This window comes from Pleurodeles waltl, chromosome 1_2 (assembly GCF_031143425.1).
Source record: "Pleurodeles waltl isolate 20211129_DDA chromosome 1_2, aPleWal1.hap1.20221129, whole genome shotgun sequence".
NCBI classification, from domain to species: Eukaryota; Metazoa; Chordata; class Amphibia; order Caudata; family Salamandridae; genus Pleurodeles; species Pleurodeles waltl.
The window spans coordinates 620,738,418-620,753,758 of record NC_090437.1 but is presented as its reverse complement, the minus strand read 5'-3'; positions in this window follow the sequence as shown (position 1 = coordinate 620,753,758).

Below are 15,341 nucleotides of genomic sequence, written 5' to 3'. Positions count from 1 at the left end.
TCGGTGATGGCAGTACACTCGGAATGGGCACTTCCTGCCATGGCAGACAGTGCGCATTCCGAGTGTGCTGACAGGGGGGCCCCTGCAGTGCCTATGATATAGTCCTGGGCAGTGCAGGCTACACTGTGGCCCGGTCTCTGTCCTGGCAGTCAGACCGCCAGGAGTGAGGTGGTCTGATTGCCATTGAGAGTTTGACGGTTGCATGACCGCCAAACCCATAACTAGGCCCTAAGTGTTATTTGTATCATTGCCTGTTCAAAGTATATTATCATTTTGTGTGGACAGACTGTCAATAGTTTTACTTTTATGTGGTTTAAACTTCACATTAAGTTGCACTTTGTTAGGCAGCAGTGAACAAATGAAGGATTTGTTAGTGCTACATTATTCATCATGTATGGTGTGTATCTGTGTGACTGGTGGAGGGAACATTTGAAAAATTCCACCTATCATACATTTCACATTGGCTTAGTCTTAGGAGTTTTTCAGTTTCAAATATGATTTTTCTTGTGTTGTTATTGAGGTTGTCATATATGAGGAAGGGGTCTTTGTTATGTGTAGTGGTTGGGTGTTCTGAAATTTCTATGTCTTGGTATCTTCTAGGGGCAGCAGGAGTTTGGCTTGTGACTTCTATGTGATATCAGTCATTTTAAAAATGGAATTGCTGGTAGAGGACCAGTAAGGTGCTCGGGTACATTAGGAATTATGGGCCTGATTTAGAGTTTGGCGGAGAGGTTACTCCGTCACAAATATCCCGTCCGCCGTATTATGATCTCCATTGAATATAATAGGATTGTAATGGTAACCTCCTCTGCCAAACTCTAAATCAGGCCCTATATTTTATAACATTTTGGTAGTAGGCTCTTGGAAACTAGTGTTTGCCACTTTTAAATCATGAAGTACATGCCATACTTCTCACTCTCTAACATATTTTTCTGACGATGATTACAATACCATTTTTCACTGTAGCCCTCTCATAACAAGCATTTTCACAATATCTAGTACATTTCCAATTCATGTTGTCAGTGCTTGGGTTTTTCTGGATGTATGTGTATCCCATGTGTGAAAGCAATTGTTTGCCTTCCTGCAACGTAATATATATGCAGCTCTTTCTGCCATTCTTTGTGTAAGTAGTATAATTTTAAAATTAACTATTGTGTTAAAAGTTTTTATTTTTGTTTGTTTAGGCAATTTAAACCTGCTTTAACCCCTTGGCTGCCAGCCCTTTTCCCCTCAGGTGCCAAGCCTTTTTTTGGCCATTTGGGGCAGTTCGTGCTTAGACCCTCATAACATTTTGTCCCCATAGGCTACCCATGCCAAATTTGCGTCCTTTTTTTCCAACATCCTAGGGATTCTAGAGGTACCCATACTTTGTGAGTTCCCCTGAAGGAGACCAAGAAATTTGCCAAAATACAGCGATTTTTTTATTTTTTTTTAATTTGGAAAAAAGGGCTGCAGAAGAAGGCTTGTGGTTTTTTCCCTGAAAATGGCATCAACAAAGGGTTGTGGTGCTAAAATCACCACCTTCACAGCTTTCAGGAACAGGCAGACTTGAATCAGAAAACCACATTTTTCAACACAATTTTGGCATCTTACTGGGACATACCCCATTTTTATTATTTTTTTTGCTTTCAGCCGCCTCCTTCCGCTTAGTGACAGGAATGGGTGTGAAACCAATGCTGGATCCCAGAAAGCTAAACATTTATGAAAAGTAGACACAATTTTGAATAAAGCAAGGGGTCATTTGTGTAGATCCTGCGAGTGTTTCCTACAGAAAATAACAGCTGAAATAAAAACATATTGAAATTGAGGTGAAAAATACAGCCATTTTTCTCCACGTTTTACTCTGTAACTTTTTCCTGCGATGTCAGATTTTTTAAAGCAATATACCATTACGTCTGCTGGACTCTTCTAGTTGTGGGATATATAGGGCTTGTAGGTTCATCAAGAACCCTAGGTACCCAGAGCCTATAAATGAGCTGCACCTTGCAGTGGGTTTTCATTCTATGCCGGGTATACTGCAATTCATTTGTTGAAATATGAAAAGTGTAAAATAGGTATCAAGAAAGCCTTTGCATTTCCAAAATGGGCACAAGATAAGGTGATGAGAAGCAGTGGTTATTTGCACATCTCTGAATTCCGGGGTGCACATACTAGCATGTGAATTACAGGGCATTTCTCAAATAGACATCTTTTTTACACACTGTCTTACATTTGGAAGGAAAAAATGTAGAGAAAGACAAGGGGCGATAACACTTGTTTTGCTATTCTGTGTTCCCCCACGTCTCCCAATAAAAATGGTACCTCACTTGCGTGGGTAGGCCTAATGCTCATGACAGGAAACGCAACATGGACACATCACATTTTTACATTGAAATCTTACATGTTTTTTGCAAAGTGCCTAGCTGTAGATTTTGGCCTCTAGCTCGCCGGCACCTAGGGAAACCTACCAAAGCTGCGCATTTGTGAAAACTAGACACCTAGAGTAATCCAAGATGGGGTGACTTGTGGGGCTCTGACCATGTTCTGTTACCCAGAATCCTTAGCAAACCTCAAAGTTTGGCCAAAAAAACACTTTTTCCTCTCATTTCGGTGACAGAAAGTTCTGGAATCTGAGAGGAGCCACAAATGTCCTTCCACCCAGCATTCCCCGACGTCTTCCGATAAAAATTGTACCTCACTTGTGTGGGTAGGCCTAGCGGCCGCGACAGGAAATGCCCCAAAACACAACATGGACACATCACAATTTCACAAAGAAAATAGAACTATTTTTTGCAAAGAGCCTAGCTGTTGATTTTGGCCTCTATCTCAGCCGGGACCTAGGGAAACCTAGCAAACCTGCACATTTTTGAAAACTAGACACATAGGGAAATCCAAGATGGGGCGACTTGTGGGGCTCTGACCAGGTTCTGTTACCCAGAATCCTTTGCAAACCTCAAAATTTGGCCAAAAAAACACTTTTTCCTCACATTTCGGTGACAGAAACTTCTGGAATCTGAGAGGAGCCACAAATTTCCTTCCACCCAGCATTCCCCCAAGTCTCCCGATAAAAATAGTACCTCACTTGTGTGGGTAGGCCTAGCACCAGCAACAGGAAATGCCCCAAAACACAACGTGGACACATCACATTTTCAGAAAGAAAACAGAGCTGTTTTTTGCAAAGTGCCTAGTTGTGGATTTTGGCCTCTAGCTCAGGAGCCACCTAGGGAAACATAGCAATCCTGTGCATTTTTTTAAACTAGACACCTAGGGGAATCCAAGATGGAGTGACTTGTGGGGCTCTGACCAGGTTTTGTTACCCAGAATCCTTTGCAAACCTCAAAATTTGGCCAAAAAACACTTTTTCCTCTCATTTCAGTGCCAGAAAGTTCTGGAACCTGAGAGGAGCCACAAATTTCCTTCCACGCAGCGTTCCCCCAAGACTCCTAATAAAAATGGTACCTCACTTGTGTGGGTAGGCCTAGCGCCCGCAACAGGAAATGCCTCAAAACACACCGTGGACACATCACATTTTCCCAAAGAAAACAGAGCTGTTTTTTTAAAAGTGCCTAGCTGTGGATTTTGGCCTCTAGCTCAGCCAGCACCTAGGGAAACCTAGCAAACCTGTGCATTTTTTAAAGCTAGACACCTAGGGGAATCCAAGATGGGGTGACATGTGGGGCTCTGACCAGGTTCTGTTACCCAGAATCTTTTGCAAACCTCAACATTTGGCCAAAAAAACACCTTTTCCTCTCATTTCGGTGACAGAAAGTTCTGGAATCTGAGAGGAGCCACAAAGTTCCTTCCACGCAGCGTTCCCCCAAGTCTCCTGATAAAAATGGTACCTCACTTGTGTGGGTAGGCCTAGCGCCCGCAACAGGAAATGCCTCAAAACACACCGTGGACACATCACATTTTCCCAAAGAAAACAGAGCTGTTTTTTTAAAAGTGCCTAGCTGTGGATTTTGGCCTCTAGCTCAGCCGGCACCTAGGGAAACCTAGCAAACCTGCGCATTTTTGAAAACTAGACACCTAGCGTAATCCAAGATGGAGTGACTTGTGGGGCTCTGACCAGGTTTTGTTACCCAGAATCCTTTGTAAACCTCACAATTTGGCCAAAAAACACTTTTTCCTCTCATTTCGGTGACAGAAAGTTCTGGAATCTGAGAGGAGCCACACATTTCCTTCCACCCAGCTATCCCCCAAGTGTCCCATTAAAAATGGTACATCACTTGTGTGGGTAGGCCTAGCGCCGGACAGGAAGTGCCCCTAAACACAACGTGGGCACATCACATTTTCCCAAAGAAAACAGAGCTGTTTTTTGCAAAGTGCCTAGCTGTGGATTTTGGCCTATAGCTCAGCCGGCACCTAGGGGAAACCTAGCAAACCTGCGCATTTTGAAAACTAGACACCCAGGGGAATCCAAGATGGGGTGACTTGTGGGGCTCTGACCAGGTTCTGTTACCCGAATCCTCTGCAAACCTCAAAATTTGGCCAAAAAACACTTTTTCCTCTCATTATGGTGACAGAAAGTTCTGGAATCTGAGAGGAGCCATAAATTTCCTTCCACCCAGCATTCTCACAAGTCTCCCGATAAAAACTGTACCTCACTTATGTGGGTAGGCCTAGCGCCCGCGACAGGAAATGCCTCAAAACACTATCTGGACTCACCAAAATGATCAAATGCAAAACTACCTGTTTTTGGTGGGGGGCACCTGCGTTTTTGGTCCTGGGCTCAGCAGCCATCTAGGGAAACCTACTGAACCCTGACATTTCTGAAAACTAGACACCCGAGGGAGTCCAGGGAGGTGTGACTTGCGTGGATCCCCCAATGATTTCTTACCCAGAATCCTCAGCAAACCTAAAATTTAGCTAAAAAATCACTTTTGTCCCACGTTTCTGTGTGGGATCACCACACCGGGGCAAATTTCCTAACACCCAACGTTCCCCTCAGTCTCCTGGTAAAAATGATACCTCACTTGTGTAGGTGGGCCAAGTGCCTGTGACAGGGAAAAGCCAAAAACATGTCGAAATTATGGGGGAACCAAAGCGGGTCCAAAAGGGCAGTTTGAAAAAAAAAAATTTAGGCTGACAAGTGCAGCAGAATTTTTATCGGTATAGATGAGACAATGTTGGGTGGTAGGAATTTTGTGGATTCCTGCAGATTCCAGAAGGTCCCATCACAAAAATGGGGGGAAAATGTGTGATTTCCAGCAAAGTTGGAGGTTTGCAGGGCATTGTGGGTAAGAAAATGGTGCGGTGCATGTGATGCACACCACCCAGGAATCAACCAGATGCTCAGTTTTCAGATGTGTCTGGGTCTTGTGGATTTTTCTACATGGCAGCGTCCCAAAGTCAAAAAAGTGCAGCCCTCACCATTCCAAGTGGGACGATTTTGAGAGTTACCAAACTCTCATGGCCCAAATGTAAAACCAAAACCCAAAATAATCAAATGTCTTCTTGCTTGCCGTGGGATAAGATGTTTTAGTGTGCGGGGAGAGCTGAAAGACTGTTACCCCCTTCAGTTGGGGTGGGGGCATAACCAGGCCCATACTGGTTGGTAGCCACCACCCCACTATTTTTTGTTTTTAATTCCATGCCATCTAGTAGATGTTCTGCCCCCCGGGGTGTGGATCAGGGGTAATTGTCCAATCTGCCCACTGGTGGGCAGAACAACTTTCCCTGGTCTCTGGTGGGCTTTCTGCCCCCCTTGGGGGCAGATGGGCCTTCCAAAACTAGGAAGGGGGGCATATATGGCCAAAAGTAATGTGCCCCCATGGGGAGCGACACTTGCCCAAGGGGCAGCCCCCCCAAGCAAAACACACACATACACACACACCAACCCCTGGTGTCTAGTGGTTTCTGCCCCCCTTGGGGGCAGATCGCCTAACAAAAACAGGCTGATCTGCCCCCAAGGGGGGCAGGATTGGCCTAAATACAATTTGCCCCCCAGGGGAGCGACCCTTGCCTAGGGGTTTGCTCCCCATACATAAAAAAATAAAGAAAATAAAAAAATATATATATATACCTGGTGTCTAGCGGTTTGTGTCCCCCTGTTTGCAGGCTACACTGTGGCCGCGTCTCTGTCCTGGCAGTCAGACCGCCAGGAGTGTGGTGGTCTGATCGCCATGGAGAGTTTGACGGTCACATGACCGCCAAACCCATAACTAGGCCCTAAGTGTTATTTGTATCATTGCCTGTTCAAAGTATATTATAATTTTGTGTGGACAGACTGTCAATAGTTTTACTTTTATGTGGTTTAAACTTCATATTAAGTTGCACTTTGTTAGGCAGCAGTGAACAAATGAAGGATTTGTTAGTGCTACATTATTCATCATGTATGGTGTGTATCCGTGTGACTGGTGGAGGGAACATTTGAAAAATTCCACCTATCATACATTTCACATTGGCTTAGTCTTAGGAGTTTTTTCGTTTCAAATATGATTTTTCTTGTGTTGTTGTTGAGGTTGTTATATAGGAGGAAGGGGTCTTTGTTATGTGTAGTGGTTGGGTGTTCTGAAATTTCTATGTCTTGGTATCTTCTAGGGGCAGCAGGAGTTTGGCTTGTGACTTCTATGTGATATCAGTCATTTTAAAAATGGAATTGCTGGTAGAGGACCAGTAAGGTGCTCGGGTACATTAGGAATTATGGGCCTGATTTAGAGTTTGGCGGAGAGGTTACTCCGTCACAAATATCCCGTCCGCCGTATTATGATCTCCGTTGACTATAATAGGATTGTAATGGTAACCTCCTCTGCCAAACTCTAAATCAGGCCCTATATTTTATAACATTTTGGTAGTAGGCTCTTGGAAACTAGTGTTTGCCACTTTTAAATCATGAAGTACATGCCATACTTCTCACTCTCTAACATGTTTTTCAGACGATGATTACAATACCATTTTTCACTGTAGCCCTCTCATAACAAGCATTTTCACAATATCTAGTACATTTCCATTTCATGTTGTCAGTGCTTGTGTTTTTCTGGATGTATGTGTATCCCATGTGTGAAAGCAATTGTTTGCCTTCCTGCAACGTAATATATATGCAGCTCTTTCTGCCATTCTTTGTGTAAGTAGTATAATTTTAAAATTAACTATTGTGTTGAAAGTTTTTATTTTTGTTTGTTTAGACAATTTAAACCTGCTTTAACTCCTTCGCTGCCAGCCCTTTTCCCCTCAGATGCCAATCCTTTTTTTGGCCATTTGGGGCAGTTCCCGCTTAGGCCCTCATAACTTTTTGTCCCCATATGCTACCCATGCCAAATTTGCATCCTTTTTTCCCAACATCCTAGGGATTCTAGAGGTACCCATACTTTGTGGGTTCCCCTGAAGGAGAGCAAGAAATTTGCAAAATACAGCGATTTTTTTTTAAATTTGAAAAAAGGGCTGCAGAAGAAGGCTTGTGGTTTTTCCCCTGAAAATGGCATCAACAAAGTGTTGTGGTGCTACAATCACCACCTTCACAGCTTTCAGGAACAGGCAGACTTGAATCAGAAAACCACATTTTTCAACACAATTTTGGCATTTTACTGGGACATACCCCATTTTTATTATTTTTTGTGCTTTCTGCCGCCTCCTTCCACTTAGTGACAGGAATGGGCGTGAAACCAATGCTGGATCCCAGAAAGCTAAACATTTCTGAAAAGTAGACATAATTCTGAATTCAGCAAGGGGTCATTTGTGTAGATCCTGCAAGTGTTTCCTACAGAAAATAACAGCTGAAATAAAAACATATTGAAATTGAGGTGAAAAAAACTGCCATTTTTCTCCACGTTTTACTCTGTAACTTTTTCCTGCGATGTCAGATGTTTGAAAGCAATATACCATTACGTCTGCTGGACTCTTCTGGTTGTGGGGATATATAGGGCTTGTAGGTTCATCAAGAACCCTAGGTACCCAGAGCCAATAAATGAGCTGCACCTTGCAGTGGGTTTTCATTCTATACCGGGTATACAGCAATTCATTTGCTGAAATATGAAAAATGTAAAATAGGTATCAAGAAAGCCTTTGCATTTCCAAAATGGGCACAAGATAAGGTGATGAGAAGCAGTGGTTTTTTGCACATCTCTGAATTCCGGGGTGCACATACTAGCATGTGAATTACAGGGCATTTCAGAAATAGACATCTTTTTTACACACTGTCTTACATTTGGAAGGAAAAAATTTAGAGAAAGACAAGGGGCGATAACACTTGTTTTGCTATTCTGTGTTCCCCCAAGTCTCCCAATAAAAATGGTACCTCACTTGCGTGGGTAGGCCTAATGCTCGCGACAGGAAACGCAACATGGACACATCACATTTTTACATTGAAATCTGACATGTTTTTTGCAAAGTGCCTAGCTGTAGATTTTGGCCTCTAGCTCGCAGGCACCTAGGGAAACCTACCAAAGCTGCGCATTTGTGAAAACTAGACACCTAGGGTAATCCAAGATGGGGTGACTTGTGGGGCTCTGACCATGTTCTGTTACCCAGAATCCTTAGCAAACCTCAAAGTTTGGCCAAAAAAACACTTTTTCCTCTCATTTCGGTGACAGAAAGTTCTGGAATCTGAGAGGAGCCACAAATTTCCTTCCACCCAGCATTCCCTGAAGTCTCCCGATAAAAATGGTACCTCACTTGTGTGGGTAGGTCTAGCGCCCGCAACAGGAAATGCCCCAAAACACAACATGGACATATCACAATTTCACAAAGAAAATAGAACTATTTTTTGCAAAGAGCCTAGCTTTTGATTTTGGCCTCTATCTCAGCCGGCACCTAGGGAAACCTAGCAAAAACTGCACATTTTTGAAAACTAGACACATAGGGAAATCCAAGATGGGTCGACTTGTGGGACTCTGACAAGGTTCTCTTACCCAGAATCCTTTGCAAACCTCAAAATTTGGCCAAAAAAACACTTTTTCCTCACATTTCGGTGACAGGAATCTGAGAGGAGCCACAAATTTCCTTCCACTCAGCATTCCCCCAAGTCTCCCGATAAAAACAGTACCTCACTTGTGTGGGTAGGCCTAGCACCAGCGACAGGAAATGCCCCAAAACACAACGTGGACACATCACATTTTCAGAAAGAAAACAGAGCTGTTTTTTGCAAAGTTCCTAGTTGTGGATTTTGGCCTCTAGCTCAGGCGGCACCTAGGGAAACCTAGCAAACCTGTGCATTTTTTAAAACTAGACACCTAGAGGGATCTAAGAGGGAGTGACTTGTGGGGCTCTGACCAGGTTTTGTTACCCAGAATCCTTTGCAAACCTCACAATTTGGCCAAGAAACACTTTTTCCTCTCATTTCGGTGACAGAAAGTTCTGGAATCTGAGAGGAGCCACAAATTTCCTTCCACTCAGCTATCCCCACAGTCTCCCGATAAAAATGGTACCTCACTTGTGTGGGTAGGCCTCGCGCCTGCGACAGGAAGTGCCCCAAAACACAACGTGGACACATTGCATTTTCCCAAAGAAAACAGATCTGTTTTTTGCAAAGTGCCTAGCTCTGGATTTTGGCCTCTAGCTCAGCCAGCACCTAGGGAAACCTAGCAAACCTGTGCATTTTTGAAAGCTAGATACCTAGGGGAATCCAAGATGGGGTGACATGTGGGGCTCTGACCAGGTTCTGTTACCCAGAATCCTTTGCAAACCTCAACATTTGGACAAAAAAACACCTTTTCCTCTCATTTCCGTGACAGAAAGTTCTGGAATCTGAGAGGAGCCACAAAGTTCCTTCCACCCAGCGTTCTCCAAAGTCTCCTGATAAAAATGGTACCTCACTTGTGTGGGTAGGCCTAGCGCCAGCAACAGGAAATGCCCCAAAACACACCGTGGACACATCACATTTTCCCAAAGAAAACAGAGCTGTTTTTTTAAAAGTGCCTAGCTGTGGATTTTGGCCTCTAGCTCAGCCGGCACCTAGGGAAACCTAGCAAACCTGCGCATTTTTGAAAACTAGACACCTAGGGTAATCCAAGATGGGGTGACTTGTGGGGCTCTGACCATGTTCTGTTACCCAGAATCCTTAGCAAACCTCAAAGTTTGGCCAAAAAAACACTTTTTCCTCTCATTTCGGTGACAGAAAGTTCTGGAATCTGAGAGGAGCCACAAATTTCCTTCCACCCAGCATTCCCTGAAGTCTCCCGATAAAAATGGTACCTCACTTGTGTGGGTAGGCCTAGCGCCCGCAACAGGAAATGCCCCAAAACACAACATGGACATATCACAATTTCACAAAGAAAATAGAACTATTTTTTGCAAAGAGCCTAGCTTTTGATTTTGGCCTCTATCTCAGCCGGCACCTAGGGAAACCTAGCAAAAACTGCACATTTTTGAAAACTAGACACATAGGGAAATCCAAGATGGGTCGACTTGTGGGACTCTGACAAGGTTCTCTTACCCAGAATCCTTTGCAAACCTCAAAATTTGGCCAAAAAAACACTTTTTCCTCACATTTCGGTGACAGAAACTTCTGGAATCTGAGAGGAGCCACAAATTTCCTTCCACTCAGCATTCCCCCAAGTCTCCCGATAAAAACAGTACCTCACTTGTGTGGGTAGGCCTAGCACCAGCGACAGGAAATGCCCCAAAACACAACGTGGACACATCACATTTTCAGAAAGAAAACAGAGCTGTTTTTTGCAAAGTTCCTAGTTGTGGATTTTGGCCTCTAGCTCAGGCGGCACCTAGGGAAACCTAGCAAACCTGTGCATTTTTTAAAACTAGACACCTAGAGGGATCTAAGAGGGAGTGACTTGTGGGGCTCTGACCAGGTTTTGTTACCCAGAATCCTTTGCAAACCTCACAATTTGGCCAAGAAACACTTTTTCCTCTCATTTCGGTGACAGAAAGTTCTGGAATCTGAGAGGAGCCACAAATTTCCTTCCACTCAGCTATCCCCACAGTCTCCCGATAAAAATGGTACCTCACTTGTGTGGGTAGGCCTCGCGCCTGCGACAGGAAGTGCCCCAAAACACAACGTGGACACATTGCATTTTCCCAAAGAAAACAGATCTGTTTTTTGCAAAGTGCCTAGCTCTGGATTTTGGCCTCTAGCTCAGCCAGCACCTAGGGAAACCTAGCAAACCTGTGCATTTTTGAAAGCTAGATACCTAGGGGAATCCAAGATGGGGTGACATGTGGGGCTCTGACCAGGTTCTGTTACCCAGAATCCTTTGCAAACCTCAACATTTGGACAAAAAAACACCTTTTCCTCTCATTTCCGTGACAGAAAGTTCTGGAATCTGAGAGGAGCCACAAAGTTCCTTCCACCCAGCGTTCCCCCAAGTCTCCTAATAAAAATGGTACCTCACTTGTGTGGGTAGGCCTAGCGCCAGCAACAGGAAATGCCCCAAAACACACCGTGGACACATCACATTTTCCCAAAGAAAACAGAGCTGTTTTTTTAAAAGTGCCTAGCTGTGGATTTTGGCCTCTAGCTCAGCCGGCACCTAGGGAAACCTAGCAAACCTGCGCATTTTTGAAAACTAGACACCTAGCGGAATCCAGGATGGAGTGACTTGTGGGGCTCTGACCAGGTTTTGTTACCCAGAATCCTTTGCAAACCTCAAAATTTGGCCAAAAAACACTTTTTCCTCTCATTTCGGTGACAGAAAGTTCTGGAATCTGAGAGGAGCCACAAATTTCCTTCCACCCAGCATTCCCACAAGTCTCTCGATAAAAATGGTACCTCACTTGTGAGGGTAGGCCTAGCGCCCGTGACAGGAAATGCCTCAAAACACAACGTGGGCACATCACATTTTCCCAAAGAAAACAGAGCTGTTTTTTGCAAAGTGCCTAGCTGTGGATTTTGGCCTATAGCTCAGCCAGCACCTAGGGAAACTTAGCAAACCTGCGCATTTTGAAAACTAGACACCCAGGGGAATCCAAGATGGGGTGACTTGTGGGGCTCTGACCAGGTTCTGTTACCCAGAATCCTCTGCAAACCTCAAAATTTGGCCAAAAAAACACTTTTTCCTCTCATTATGGTGACAGAAAGTTCTGGAATCTGAGAGGAGCCACAAATTTCCTTCCACCCAGCATTCCCACAAGTCTCTCGATAAAAATGGTACCTCACTTGTGTGGGTAGGTCTAGCGCCCGTGACAGGAAATGCCTCAAAACACTATCTGGACTCATCAAAATTATCAAATACAAAACTACCTGTTTTTGGTGGGGGGCACCTGCGTTTTTGGTCCTGGTCTCAGCAGCTATCTAGGGAAACCTACCAAACCCAGACATTTCTGAAAACTAGACACCCAAGGGAGTCCAGGGAGGTGTGACCTTCGTGGATCCCCCAATGATTCTTACCCAGAATCCTCAGCAAACCTAAAAGTTAGCTAAAAAATCACTTTTGTCCCACGTTTCTGTGTGGGATCTCCACACCGGGGCAAATTTCCTAACACCCAACGTTCCCCTCAGTCTCCTGGTAAAAATGATACCTCACTTGTGTAGGTGGGCCAAGTGCCTGTGACAGGGAAGAGCCAAAACTATGTCGAAATTGAGGGGGAACCGAAGCGGGTCCAAAAGGGCAGTTTGAAAAAAAAAAGAATTTAGGCTGACAAGTGCAGCAGAATTTTTATCGGTATAGATGAGACAATGTTGGGTGGTAGGAATTTTGTGGATTCCTGCAGATTCCATCACAAAAATGTAGGAAAAATGTGTGATTTCCAGCAAAGTTTGAGGTTTGCAGGGCCTTGTGGGTAAGAAAATGGTGCGGTGCATGTGACGCACACCACCCTGGAATCAACCAGATGTTTAGTTTTCAGATGCGTCTGGGTCTTGTGGATTTTTCTACAAGGCAGCGTCCGAAAGTCAAAAAAGTGCAGCCCTCCCCATTCCAAGTGGGACGATTTTGAGAGTTACCAAGCTCTCATGGCCCAAATGTAAAACCAAAACCCAAAATAATCAAATGTCTTCTTGCTTGCCGTGGGATAAGATGTTTTAGTGTGCGGGGAGAGCTGAAAGACTGTTACCCCCTTCAGTTGGGGTGGGGGCATAACCAGGCCCATACTGGTTGGTAGCCACCACCCCACTATTTTTTTTGTTTTTAATTCCATGCCATCTAGTAGACCGGGGTGTGGATCAGGGGTAATTGTCCCATCTACCCACTGGTGGGCAGAACAACTTTCCCTGGTCTCTGGTGGGCTTTCAGATAGGCCTTCCAAAACTAGGTTGATCTGCCCCCAACGGGGGCAGTTATGGCCAAAAGTAATGTGCCCCCAAGGGGAGCGACACTTGCCCAAGGGGCAGCCCCCCCAAGCAAAACACACACATACACATACACCAATCCCTGGTGTCTAGTGGTTTCTGCACCCCTTGGGGGCAGATCGCCTAACAAAAATAGGCTGATCTGCCCCCAAGGGGGGCAGAAATGGCCTAAATACAATTTGCCCCCCAGGGGAGCGACCCTTGCCTAGGGGTTTGCTCCCCATACATAAAAAAAGAAAGTAAATAAAAAAATATATATATATCCCTGGTGTCTAGCGGTTTTTGTCCCCCTGGTGGCAGATCGGCCTAATTATATTAGGGCGATCTGCTTCCGGGGTGGGCAGAAAAGGCCTAAAAATATTTTGGCCCTCCATGGAGTGACGCTTGCTGAAGGGGTCGCTCCCTACACATAAAAGAAAAAAATAAATGATCCCTGGTGTTTAGGGGTTTTCTGCCACCCCCGGGGGGCAGATCGACCTAATAATATTAGGCCGATCTGCCCCCGTGGGGCAGAAATGGCCTAAAAACTATTTGGCCTCCCAGGGAGCGACCCTTGCTGAAGGGGTCGCTCCCTGAACATAAAAGAAAACAAAAAAAAAAAAAATTATCCCTGGTGTCTAGGGGTTTTCTGCCTCCCCTGGGGGCAGAAATGGCCTAAAAATTATTTTCCCCCCTGGGGAGCAGCCGTTGCTCAAGGGGCACCTCCCCTTATGTCCATTAAAAAAAAAAAAAATCCCTGGAGTCTAGAGAGCATTTCTGCTGCCTGATCGTGATGCTTGCAGAGACATGAAAGGAAAGGCCTTTCCTTTCATACCTCTGTTGGCCCCCTCCTCCCGAGCGGAAGAGAAATGCTGAGCATTTATCTTCGGTCAGCACGCTCTCGCTTGCTGACGTCATCAGTCGTCACTAGGGGGGTCGGGAGTGGAAGGGGAAGAGATTCCCCTTCCAGCCCTGACCTGGGGGGGTTAGGGGGCATCCCTCGTGGGGAGCGCTAGCGCTTCCCCTGAGAGCCGGTAAATTGACGTAATGTTTACATCCATGGAGCCTCACAGGCGCAGCCATGGACATAACCATTACGTCCATGGCGATCAAGGGGTTAAAATGTTGTATAGTTTATACCTACATATGCGCTGTTGTTTAAGTACTTCTAGATTTTCTTCCATTTCTCTTTCATGTCGTCGAGAGTTGGGGTCAAGTGGGCCTTCCTTTTCTGTTGGTGAGAAGATATTTTTTTGGTTCCAGATTAAAAATACAGGTTTGTTTAGTTTTAGGGTATCATAAGGTTTTTGTTTTTATGCTTATCCTATGGGGATTGTTTTATTTTTATAACTGTGTTTATTTTACTTGCTTTGAAAGTTTCTTCGTCCAGTGTGAAGTTGAATTATTTGGTGTGAAGTGTTTCATTTTTGCTGAAGTGCTTCTTTAGTACCCAAGGATTAATATACACGATACAAAAGAGAGTTTAGCAATATATTTATAGATTTGCATTTTAAATTATGTCAGTTTACATTGTACTTATGAAGGTGCCTTGGTATTTTCTTGAAGTCATCCTTTTCGATTTCTTGATGCAGTCTGACAGAGTGTTATTTTCTTGCAGCTGTTAAGGTTTTCCTGTGAAAAATTGTCAGGTATTTTGCTCTCTTTTTACTGTATACCTATGTATGTTGCCATTTTTATCGGTTAGTTTCTTTTACTGTAAAAAAAAAATTCTTTCAGTTATTTCTTTTTTGGTGAACAATAATTAGTGTTTCTCGTTTACTTTTAAATGTGTGCATTTGTTGGATTGTTGGATTATTAATACATTTTAAATGTTAAATAAATATTATTTATGTTAATGTGTGTTGAAACATTAATTTTCTTGTAATGATGCTTGTTTTTTTTAAATGTACTTATTTTTTAATAGTAAATGCATTTATGGCTATATTTGTGAATATTTTTTTGTTTGTTGTTTTAATATTTGTGCCACACTTGCTCCACATTCATCTTTCACTCGCAGACGTAGGTATACACATGGACCATCCATGTCCCAAATTGATGGGCTAAATACAAAGTTGCAGGTGACTGGTAGAACAATTTAAAAAGGTGAGAGAGGCCAGTAAGTGACTCTCCCTGACAAAGACAGGTTAAAAAAAACTATCTTTGCCAGTATAATCTTATCGCTGCCACCACTATCAGTCCTCCA